Source organism: Cygnus atratus, chromosome 11 (genome assembly GCF_013377495.2).
Source record: "Cygnus atratus isolate AKBS03 ecotype Queensland, Australia chromosome 11, CAtr_DNAZoo_HiC_assembly, whole genome shotgun sequence".
Classification (NCBI taxonomy): domain Eukaryota; kingdom Metazoa; phylum Chordata; class Aves; order Anseriformes; family Anatidae; genus Cygnus; species Cygnus atratus.
This window is the reverse complement of record NC_066372.1, coordinates 8,842,319-8,854,893: the sequence shown is the minus strand read 5'-3', so window position 1 is coordinate 8,854,893 and position 12,575 is coordinate 8,842,319. Positions and strand designations below refer to the sequence as shown.

The 12,575-nt window shown below is 48.6% G+C and overlaps 1 protein-coding gene across 4 annotated transcripts in view; it reads right to left on the bottom strand.

Moving 5' to 3' along the window:
• The window catches only part of HMG20A (high mobility group 20A), a 167,373-nt gene that overhangs the window by 29,621 nt on the left and 125,177 nt on the right, over positions 1-12,575 (bottom strand). For 2 of the 4 annotated variants that reach the window (XM_050713101.1, XM_050713104.1), the window contains exons 1-2: positions 4,910-5,064; positions 4,674-4,757 (exon numbers count right to left, since the gene is read on the bottom strand). The gene's annotated coding sequence lies outside the window, so the exon portion shown is untranslated. Of the gene's footprint in view, positions 1-4,673; positions 4,758-4,909; positions 5,065-12,575 lie in introns of those variants that run through there. The other 2 variants (XR_004779914.2, XR_007708743.1) reach the window with 1 other exon arrangement.

The following is a 12,575-nucleotide window of genomic DNA, read 5'->3' as shown; positions in this document are numbered from 1 at the left end:
CTGAGAGTGCACAAGTGGTCTCACAACTGAGCCATGAGAGCCTCCTTCGGTGCCCATAACCCAAACACTGCAAAGCAGCAGCTTTCATCACCCCCCAGAGCTCAGGGAGCTCTAAAAAAGAAACAGCCACCAAGGAGCTTGTGACAGTGCTTGTACCCACCAGTGAGTCAGCGTGGCTCAGCTCGCACCCACAGCACAATATGCTTTGTTTGGGATGGGGTAACAGCCCTCCTCCCATTTCCTAAGGCAGGAGGGAACAGGACCAAGCCCAAATCCACACAGCCTCAAGCCCACAGCACAGGTGTCACAAATTCCCTCTGCCCCAGCTTTGGGGTCTGTATGCTGTACTGTTAGCCAGGTGCTGACCCTAAGACCCATGAAGATGTTGAACACTACCGATCCCAAAGCAGCCCCAGGAGTAAATAATTTTAGCCAAGCCTCCCAGTGGGCAGGAACTGGTACTGACTCCACGAGGCCATTTTTGCTGGCATCATCACTGCAGTGCCAGAAGACAACTCACATCTTCACTGTGAGCTCACAGGACCAGAACTAGGTAAATGGCATCTCATCCTGCCTTTTCACAGCCAAGCCTCTTAATGGGAGAGCAGCATCATCCTTTCTAAAACAGGAGAAGAGAATGGGTGCTAGAGAAGCACAAACAAGCTCACCCTCCACTTGGTGCAGCAGGCCAACACACCAAGGGCTGCTGAACAGAGGGGTGGTGTGAAGAGCTGGGATGTGAGCTGTCAGTGCCTGCAGGGAGATAGCCGGGCATGCTGCAAGCAAGGAGGGACTGAATCCCAGGCCACTGCATGACAGGACCAGAGCTTCCAGGAGAATACCAAAAGCAAGTCCCCTGAAGCCTGCAGCAGCACTGCGTCCATGACCACCATGCTATGTAGCCACTAGGGTGTGACAAAACCACATCAAGGGCATACAGATAACCACCCCAGTGCCATTTTGGTGCTAGGAAGCAACAAACAGCTTGGGAAACAGGAGAGAGGCACTTCACAAGGGATTGCTGGCCATTGCCAGTATGATAGGAAGCTCGTGTTCCCCTGCACATTGCCCTGTTCCCCAAGGACCCATTTCCAAGCCCTCCAAAGAAATCAATGAGATAACAAGGAGATGAGTTGCAGCCAATATGGATTTGTCACGAGCAAATCACATCAAGCCAATCTATCTTCTTCCTATAACAGGGTAACAGGCTTTTGGCACAGAGAGCACTACCTGTCAAACATCTCAGCTGTAGGAAGGCTTTTCACACTGCCTTACCTGCCATTCCCATGAGCTAGGGAAACATGGTCTGAAGAGAAACTATGACAGGACAGGTATAAAACTGCTCAGATAGCCACATGCAGAGGGCTGATACCAGCAGTGTCCTCTAATACAAAGGAAGAACCTGCTGATGAACAGGATTTCATAGGAGTCTGTCATAGCCTAGCTCTGTCCAGGGTTTCACTACTGACCAGGATGATGGAGCAAAAGAAAACTTATTAAATTTGCAGGTGACATGAAGGTGGGAAGGACTTAAGGTACTTTCAGGAGACAGGCTTAGACTGATAAGATCTTGATAGCTTGGAGGAATGGTCTGAATTTCATCCTATTTTCAGGCAGACACAAAGGCCAGTTTTTTCTCTCAAGCAGGAATAACCAGCTGCCCAAGAACAAGAAAACAAGTTTTCAGGGACTCTTGCTTCACTAACCTTGCACATCAAGAGCTATTGATGCCACAAGTGGTCTAAGCACCTCTTGTTCTTGACCTGATGAGAGTAGTGTCTAGGGTCAAAGCAAAGTGTCAGCACTGTTGTGTTAGGCAGGGATGTAGCCAGGGCATTCCTCCCCAAGCAGCCTGCAAACAGAATCAATACCAAGTTCAAAGGGCCCTGAACAGGATCTGAAGGACATGAATTCCCACTCCCGGGCTGCTCTTTATCTACTGCATCACTGTCACCTCATTGCAGCTGGCATATTCTCCACCTCTTCTGAGAGCTGCTTTCAGCAGGGAAGGTGTTCCTACACCAGCAGCACATCACATAACGATGACAGCTAAGCACATACTAGGTCTGACTGCTGTGCACGCCATACACATTTCGTGATGTTGTCCCAGCTGCCCAAAGCCCTGTCCATAGCCAGCTGCCAGGTAATACCCCTCTCCCCCACTACTTCTCTCACCATTTTAACCTGTAGTCACTGCATGACCAGGACTTCTGATCTCCAATCAACCTTGCCACTGGAAGCAAAACAAAGCACAAATCCCTTGCAAAAATAATGACCCAGAACTTCCAGGCATGGCGCTTTCCGGAAAGCCATGGCCAAGGCCCTGCAATGAGCTGAATTTCTAGCCTACAGGGAAGAGACGCTTGCAGCCACCCTCCACATAACCTTTGAGCATTCCCCTCTGGTCTCAGCTGCTCTGACCACGCATTTCGTTCATCTAAGAGGGAGCTGGGAACAAGACCTTGCAGCCCCAGGAACCCCGATGTTCCAGGTGAGTTAATTCACTGCCAGAATAAGAAAACAGAGCTTCCAAGTAAGTGGCATTTGTTTTCCTCGGAAGACCTGCTTTCAGCAGCCAATTTCAGGGAAGACTGAGAAGTGGCAATGGATTGATTTGGCTCCTGCAGAGGTGACTAATGGGAACACGATCCGACAGCAAAGGCAGAGGACTAGATGGCAGTCCCCCACAGCTGCCTTCCTAGGAGGGCACTTCCCTCACACGTAACAAGGGAAACCTTCACCATACTCCCTGTGTGTGCATCTCCTAGGGTATGACACATTTGCGAAGCTCTCCAAGAACCCTGAATGGAAAGCAGATGCTTGAAATGAAAGGAGGAGAGGCAGGCTGGGGAAGGAGTCAGCATTGCACTTCAGGTTCAGAAGCATCCAGTCATCTGGCAAAACTCCCTTCACTGCCGTGGACATGAGCAGTGGGTATTGACAAGGCAGATTACACAGAGCATCACCCAGACCATGGGTTTTTAGCACCCCATGGAGCATGATTGAATACAGTCTTGTCCCTCCAGAATAAAGTCAGAAATAAAGCATCGCAGCTGAAATTAGCGTGACTCAGGGTCACCCCAGAGCAGGTCTCCTCATTGCAAAGGGTAAGACAATCTATACATCAGGAACTTGACCAGTTTTAAAGACAGGTCACAGGAGGAGACAAAGCAAATAGATGAACTGGCTTGTATTTATTAGCCACCATAAAAGACTGGAACAAGATCAAGCCATAAAACCAAGGCATCAGCACCTCTATGATCAGCATAGATCCACGAGGGTCTGTCATCTCTTACCAGTACTTACTGTGGTTTCTCTCCTGAAGGATGGGCTGATGCATGTCCCTCTGCACACACCCTGCAGGCTAAGGCGACTTACAGCATCGGACAACCTCGTATCATTCAAGTGAGGCTCTGCAGCCTGCCACTGCATCTCCTCCTTCAGCAGTTTGATCACTACTACTGCACACATAACAGTACCAGAAAGACCGTGAAGTTTGAAACAGGATTGCCATCACTTGTCATCCATGTGGATGCCCATGCCAAAAGGGTGTCCTAGATCTTAGTGAAGATCAGCTCACAGGTAACACACCTGGTGGAGGCTGATTACAAGTTATAAGCTAAGTAAATTCACCACAAAAATTGCATTTTGAGTGCTGGAAGCCAGCAGTTTGTGATGCTATTGGCACAGTCAGTTCAGTCTTTAGCTTATGCATCCCTTGTTGCCTTTAAGCTACGATGTCAGAGAACCTGTTATCAACACTTTCTATTAAGGCCAGGATCTCAGATCACCCCAGCCTGCGAGCAGCACCAGCGCCTCAGTTATTCACGCCTTTCATCAGCTCCCAGCTTGACTGCAGCAATATGACAGGCCTTACCTTGAAGCCTGCAGCATGCAGCAGGCTCCAGCTGAAACACCCTCTGCATTCCTGAGCACTCAGTAATCCTGTTAGCACCACCACAGCAGGCTCCTGATGGAGAGAGCCAGCAGAAAGCAGGCTCGAGGCCTTGGCCCTTATTTCCCCATAGCCTCATTGGCAGAGCTAAGACTGCCCTCCAGGATGGAGTGCTGGCCACAGCACACTTGATCATCACAGAGCACCACTGCGCCTCACACAAGGGCTCTCATCCACACACAGCAGCCAGCCTCCTCAGTCCCCATCGCACACAAGTTCTCATAAACATTTCCTGGTGCAAACAGCTGGGCATCTTAGGGCTACCTAATCTGACAGAAATACACCACAGCATGGATGTGAAGGAATTACCTTGGAACATGACACTCCGCTGCAGGCACTTAGTGCCTAGGAAGACACTGAAATATCCAAACCCTGGTAGATGCAGACACATTCACTGTAATGCATGACTCAGAGATGCTCAGCTATACACCCTGAGAGCACAGGAAGCTGTCTGCAGCCTACACGAACAGCAGAGAACTTACATGCTCTTGGTCAGCATGTTCATCCATCTCAAATTAGCATGGAAGTTGTTCAATTCATTTGGAACAGGACAAATATGAAAGATGTGAACAGGAGAGGTGGGCTCTCCTGTTCAGGCAATGACTGTCATGGCATAAAGTGACGGAATAGAGGATTGTGTTTGTGCCTCTGCTGAGATCATACAATTCCCCTATGGCTTACCTACCTCATCTGTAAAGGCAAGGATAACTCTGCTCACCTATCAATTGATAGTTGCATCCGCCAAGAAGATAAAGGTCTGGTCCCACGAGGTTCTGATTCACTCTGCTGAAGGTGCTGTACTCTTTAAAAAAATAAAAAGACAAGTTAATAGGAATTCTGGTAACGATCAATCCACCTTGTTCGGATGTGCTGGAAAAGATGACATGCAAAGAAAGGCAGCCTCAATGTCTCATCTTGCAGATTCCCAAACATCACTGTAGGCCTTCTCCTTACCTGCCTCTGCCAATTTGCACCATGAGCTGGACTGCTTTATCTTCTCTCCAAGGCTCCTCCACATGCTCCAAGCTCATCCCAGACTACCTTAACACCAGTTGTTGCAGGCAGAGAGCCATTAGCACTGCCGTGCTGTTACTGCTGCTGCCTGGGCTGGAATTAATGCAGCTCAGACAGCACACTGAAAATATTGACTTTCCAGCTAATCAAACCAAATTCCATGAAAGCTACAACTTCAAACCTCAAAAAAAATCCAATGATTCATAAATATTTGAAAGTGCCAGACTGATTGCATCTGGATTGCTAGAGCAGAGGGGCTGAGGTCAGGATGAGAAAGAGATGGACCAGACAGCTTAGACCTTTATGTCATGCATCACCAGGACTGCACAGCCCTCAGCCTCAGACGGAGGATGACAACTATATCCCAGAGCAATGGTGTAGCCCTACTAGTTTTGAAGCACCCAGCCTGCAGGCAGGATGCACCATGACAGCTGCTAGGACCGCAGAGATTAGAAGCCTAAGAACAAATGTGGTTGCTCAGTTTCTGACTCTGGAACATAAAGCAGGCCAGAGGGATTTGTGAGATGCCTGCTTTCCCTCTCAAGTTCCCAGCCTCATCAGTAAGGTTAGCATGATCAAATGGGGGAAGAAATCCTGAAGAAAAATGGTGACTTGGAATTGAAGTTTCCCGTGAGACACCTCCGTCCTGCCACAGCCAGCTGCCATTCCCACCTCCTCCACGAATTTCCCATCGCCCAGCCAGGTGGGTCACTCAGCCCCCAGAAAGCTTCAGCTGGCCTCCTGGGAAAGCAGCAGTGTTAGCCTGACCTCGCCACCAGCCAAGTCCTCTCATCTTCTTGCTATCTAGCCAGCCAAGGGCAGCGTCATTTTTCCAAACAACTTTTCCAAGAACAACAAAATCCAGGCAAACATACAACATGCAGCAAGATCTATTTTTATATTTCACACCAGAGAGAAATTCCAACTTTTTTTACACATAGAAGAAAATTCAACAGCTGTCTAATTCCAATTTAGAGGAGAAGACTTATCTTGTTTTTTTCTAAACTTTAGCTGAGATGCAGTCTTTGCTGCAAAAGGCAGTTTGCAAACCCATTTCAGGCTGCCCTTGTCCTCCAAGTCTCTGTAGCCACATTTGTATGCAAGAGAACACAGAGAGAACCTAACACAGAGTCCTCACTTGTGAAACCGTATATTCATCTTGAAGTCAAGAGGAGAAACAAATCTTACCCTGAAACACAACACTCTCATTAGCAACTCATGTGAGGCCAGAGTCCCAGATGAACTAGATGAGCCACACTCCTGCAAGGACAGTGCAGATGAGCATCAGATAAGGACTGAGGCAGGCAAGCACAGAAAAAAGGTCTAGAGGCAGAAGTTAAGAATTAACTTGGGCAAAATGGGAGCTACCAACCCTGGCAGGTAAACCAGCAGTGTGCCAGAGCAGCACATGGCGCCCCATGGTCTCTGGGGGAAGAGAACAGGAGATTTATGGAGAGAAGGGTGTTCCTAAATCAGTTCACTGTAATGGCAACCCCAACCTCCAAAATTATTTCCAACTCTTCCAAAATCACATGCGAATACATTAAAGATTATCTGTGTGGTACTGAAGCTAAAAGCCACATTTTCAAGGTCCTTCCTAGGACATAACACTGGAGATGGAGCCCCCATAAAGAAGCAGTTCCATGTGCACAGTGTTGTGCTGAGCCTCATCTCCTACAACCGTGCCTCACGCTGCCAGGGCAGGAAGCACAAATGCTGACTGAAGTGCTCCCACGGTTTCAGCATTCAGAGCCTCTCCTCCATAATCCCTCCCTGTAATCCTGTAGGTTAACGCAGTGCAGCTCCACACAGCCGCTCCCTCGGTGGGAGATGAACAGGGCTGAAGGGGTGGTTGGGGAAGCACACACACAACACTCAAAACCTGGCTCCTACTAGAAGGAAATCAAAGCAGCCATTTCCTTCTCACCACTGAAAAACTGAGGCCTTCACACAAGTGATTCTAGATACAGGACTGGAAAACATTCGTTGCCCATAAGCTTCCTGGAGCACGCCCTGCTACCTTTCACACTGCAGTAAATATTCCCTTCACACTATTCATGCTATAGCACTGCTGGCTCCTCCCCAAGCATCTAAGAATAAAGTCTCGCCCTCTATGTATTTAAATACAAGATTTTCCCACTTTAACAGAATGATCACTTGAAGCAATTTAGTGCACTAATTAAGACTCACAAAGCCCTGCATTTTATTCAGCATAGATGGCCCATACACCCACTTAACCCTCAGTGCTGATGTCAGGAGCACGAGGCAGGGCTGCATTTCCAGTCTGGGTGTTTGCAGTGCCAGCACATGGGGTTCCTACGCCACAACCAAGCACCTCCACACCACAGTCAGCAAAGCAGCAAGCACACAGAGGCTGCTCCAACCTCCCCACCTGGGTCAGGTGTTTCTCCAGCCCTGCTGCCTGCACACACACACAATTTGTCATCTTCCACATCCTCACTCCCAAGGGTGCAATTGTTTCTTCCCAGCAAACAGAAGCCAAGCTGAAACTTGGACTTCAGTTTAAGTAAAAGCCACTAAAAAGTGGTACTTTGAGCCTGCTCATGTAAATCAATGGCACACTAGAGCAGATGTACCAAATATCCCCCAAAGTGCATGTGTCAGTGTATTTCTTTCTTCAGAGATCATTAACAGCTCATGACCAAGGTCAGGAGTCAAGACTTAAGACTTCGCTGCTGATACAAGGGAAAGCCTCTGCAGTCAGACAGGGCACAACATGCCCAGCTAATAGACTCACAGGCACTCCATTCCCAGACCTCATCCATCCCCCAGTTTATAAATAAGTTGCCATCCTAAAGCTGCTCTCTAGAAAGCGCTTCCCAAGCCTTTCCCATCCTCGGAGAGCATAAACACAGATGAGAAGACCGAAATGCAGCAGATTAAAATCAGCACAACTAAAATCAGCTTCAAAGCCAGAAGAGAATCAAAGCGCAAGGCCAAAATCTTCTGGAAGAACAAAGGTTTTCGCGTGGGCAGAGCGTGGCCGGCCCCCCCAGCTGCCACCAGGCAGGGCACGCAGTCACCATAGAGACAACACAGGCACCATGCTCGGTCCCGCACTGCAGCCTCCAGCTCCTCCGAGGCTCCGGAGCAGATGGCACGCTGTGAGCGAGGGGAAGGAGGGACTGGTGAAATGCTGCATGTAAATAAGGCTGCTAAACACTCCTGTTGTGACTACGCAGCAGCCTGGGAAGGCTATTAAGGGGCTGCTGCAGGCAAACGGTTAGCCAGCAGTAATGAGCAGGCTACGAGTGACTGATTCCATGTCAAGGTTGGGCGGTATCGATCAGAGATGTACGGCTGCAGTCCTGCCACTTCAGAAGAGATGTGAGCTGATGGATTGCCTGTAAGGCCCACGTCAGCAGAGAAAGGCATGGGAGCACAGCGTCCCCAGGGACCAGGACAGCACCGTGACTTTGGGAAGGAGCCATCCCAAGACTCAAACATCTGCCTGCTTCCAGAAGCAAATGAAGGTATTCCTTTTGGTGCTGTCCGCAGGAACATATTTTCATCACCAATTTGTGTCTGGGTCCACAAGCAGAGAACTGGGATAAAGCTTCTCCAAAGGATGTACATTACATGACATGACCTTACATCACACTACAGCAGCCATAACCCCATTGGGGATTCCTCCCCACTGAGGATGAAGGGAAGGTGGACAGACACGTTAATATGGCCAGGCTTTGACACAGCAAAGGCCACACCACTGCTGCTTAGCCTGTCACATCACAATGTGGAACAATAAGCAGGTGTTTTTCCAGGGGCTTCATCTTCTGCTTACCAGAGTTGGAGGGTGTCTGGGGCTTTTTCTTCATCTGAAGAAATTCCCTCCCTTAAAATCATCTCTTGCCTTTTGGCATGGCTACAGCAGCACAGCAGTGCCCAAGGAGACAGGGGCAGGACCAACACTGCTTTGGATTGCGTTATCCCAGCTCAGCATGCAGACCTGGGGGACGAGGTGAAGTATCCGCCCAGGAGCAGCCAGGAGAGCAGCCAGGAACAGTTATGGATTTCTCTGGGTCTCCCACACCACTGTGCTCTTCCTTGACTCACACCCTCACGCAGCCTAAAAAGACTAGCAATAGTCAGAGCTCAAACTCTATTTAAAGGATGCCTTGAGGACTAGAAGTTAATTTTAAAACTAACTGACCTAAGCTCTCTGCTGTACTACCTCAGGAAGAGACTGGAAGGGTGGGGGCACTGCTAATGCGTGTCTAGAGAGCATGTGTTTTACCTCCCAGCTCTTATTTCTCATTATTAATGTCAAGGTTTTTTAACAAAATTTGTCTTGGTCAATTAACTCAGACAGGGCTGCTTGTAACATTCCAAATAAAGCCAGCCACATCCTGCGCTCAGAAAGATGAGCGAGCGCAGCTCAGGAAACAAGGGAACAACAAGGGCAAGGCATGACTCACATCCACCCCGCAGCCCCAAGAGCGCCCTGGCTGGGAGCCTGCCGAGGACACCAAGGCACTGGCAGGCTCCCACTTTCCCCCATAAGAGCTCTTTGCTCTCCAACAACCGAAGGCTAATAACTGCTTGTGACAGAGAAGATGAAAAGCCTGTTTTGAAGAATATTTGCTCAATAGATTTATCACAATAAAAGCATGCTACAAATCACAAAGCTGGTGATAGCACTACTGCAGATTAAAAATAGAAAGAGGGGTCCCCTTCTCACAGAAGACATTACTTGCACATCAAAATATCTCCTGCTCTGATTTTTATCCGATTCAACCAGAGTGCACTGCAATTTAAGGTAGTCAGATGTACCATGGCCATCAGGGGCCACCCAGTGCCCCTGCTTTCAGATAAGAAATGCATCATGGAATTTGGGGACAATACACATTTTTTACTAGTCATTCATGTTCTGCAGGGGGTCACACTGTGCAGTTTCTTTTCCTTGACTGGATGGCCACTGCTGCTGAATTGGAAGATGGTGACCACTGGCACCCAAGAAACACGCAGGCACGCTGTACAAATCCTTGACCAATGAACAAGTCTAATTCCCTCTCAAAAGGGCTTCAAGCTGGCCTCAGCTACAAACACTTTTCCTGTATCAAAGCATCCAGTTGTCAGTCTAAAGTATTTCAAATCCAAGAGAAAGGATTAGTTCCAGGGAAATTCATTCAAAAAAAGTCATTTCAGATGTACAAAGCAGTTTTAAATGAAGTTTTGAATATTAAAATTTTATCTCAGCTGAAAAAACTTTACCAAATTCAGCTCAAATTTGGGGTGCTCACAGAAGCTGCACTTTCACATAAATAGAAGTGGTTGTACAAATAGCCAGGAAAGAGTTCTGAAAGCCATCATCTGAACTCACCCCTTTTTCTGAGCAACACATTCACAAGCACATTCTTTGCCACAGGAATTACAGCACATATCATTTCCAGCAAGAACATGCACAGGGCTCACATCTCACATTTGAAATACGGATGGAGCAGGCACAAACCAGCGGGTACCTGCAGCAAGCACTGCCTCCAGCCTCCCCGCAGGCCTCCCTCAGCAAATTACCTGCTAATTGTGAGCCTGCCCAGGCTGCGTGGGCACAGCAGGTCTCACTGCAGACTGTCACCTGGTCTGACAGATGCAGACAGACCAGGAGAGGGAGGACTCCAGCAAGTACCACCTCAGAGCTGGCTTGCAGTGGATGCCAATGGAGAGGAAGCCTCAGGGCCTCAGTGTGGTGCAGAACGCTTTTGGCGATGCAAAATCTGCCACAATCCCCCCACAACCACCTATTTTCATCACAGCCCCTCACACCAGTTCACCACACACCAGCACACCTCCGCTGTGCTGGTGCTGCTGTTTGGAGCTGCTTTTCAGCCAGTAAATTCAGTGACCAAAGACGGTGGCCTCACAGCCAGCCTCGCAGGCCTCACGCCTGCCTGAGCCATCTTCATGTAGAGCACCGCCGACACCCATCCCTGCTCAAAGCGCTTCAGCACAAGCTCTCTGTTGACAGGTTGCTGACCCCAGCAGTATTTCAGCTGACGAAATGAGGCCTCATTTGGCTTGGTGCTGCTCTTATCTGTGCACAGACTTCCGTGGGAGCACCATGGCTGACTCCTGGTGCTTCCCCCTGCTACAGTGTGCCTCACCAGCACCAGCCCTCTGCGGCCAGGGCCACCTGTGGGATGCTTTCCCCCTGCCAAGAACAAATCCATTCATTCACAAATGAATCAGCAACACACATCAGTAAAAGGGCTTCATCCCCTTATCTGCACCAGAAGCACAAGAAAAACTGTCACTAACAATAAACAAACACCAGTCTCTGACCTCAGAGCAAAGATTATTCCCTTCATTTACAATACAAACTAGAAAGAAAAAAGCTAGAATGATTTCTACTAATTCTCAGAGCCTTAACTGGTTGTTTGCCATTCGTTCAAAGATGAGGGAATCACACGGAGATGGCAGCTCAGGGGCTGTTCACCACTGCTGTGCACCCCTGGAAGGTCAGTTAAGAAACACCTGGAGAAGGCTGGGCTGTGTCCATCCAGCAGCCCAAGGCAGCGAAGCTTCACAATAACATTTCAGCAGCACATCCTGCTTCGGGCTGCCCCAGCCAGCCAGCTCATGGCAACAAACCACCCAACACACTGCACACAGAACTAGGGGCACAGCACCTCATCCTGCAGGACCCAGGGGCAGTGGGCAAGGGCCCACCCCGGCAGCACAGAGCATCGCTGCCTCCTGGGCGAGCGCGGGTGGCTGTGCACTGATGTCAAATGCTGCAGATCGGAAGCAGGATCAATACCGCACTCTCCTGCGAAACCAACTCCACACTGAGGTCACCGGATTGACGCTGACTAGAAGCAGAAGTAAACCTGACCCCATCGATTTTCATTTTCCAAGCAAAGGCAGGGAGTCAGGAGAAGACCAGTGCTGCCAAGACCAAAAGACTAATTTGGTGGGAGGGTTAGTAATTATTTTATATTTAATATCCATGTTCTTGATCCCACAGAGATTTAGGGTTTTTCTGGGCCCACATGCTTGAGTAAAGTTGTGCCTGCATTTAAATGACTGTGGGATCTAAACCCAAGTTGTTACTATGTACTAGGTAAGCAAATTTGCTTAATAGGATTTTTAATTTGCCATTAGCCCTTTAAAATGTATTTGTTCTCTGCTAAATAGTAATAAGTTAGCCTAACAGCAGCCATTTATATATCTTTAGCATCTTGGAGGCATCTCAATACGTTTTCCCAACCACAGCAGTCCAATGAGGCTAAATCAACTGACACGGAGAGATCTCGCAGGACCTGGTTAGAAGATGGGGTCTTTACTGTAGAAAGCTAGAATTGTTCACTAACAGATTGAAAACTGTATTTTTAACTCCAAGTGGAAGGGGATAGGCATAGGAGCTCCACAAGTTTAAACTTGTTTTAAACTGCTTTAAACTGCTGATAGGAAGAAATCTTGCAGCAGATTTTTCTACCCTGCCTACCTGCCCCCCACCCCCCCCCCCCCCAGCATCACACCCCAGGAAACTGAGAAACACAGAGCCAGTCTAATCCTTGTGGTTTCAACAGCCAAGGACCAGTCCTGGAGAAACCTCTATTTCACTCTGTTCTCAATAGGGACTGCAAAC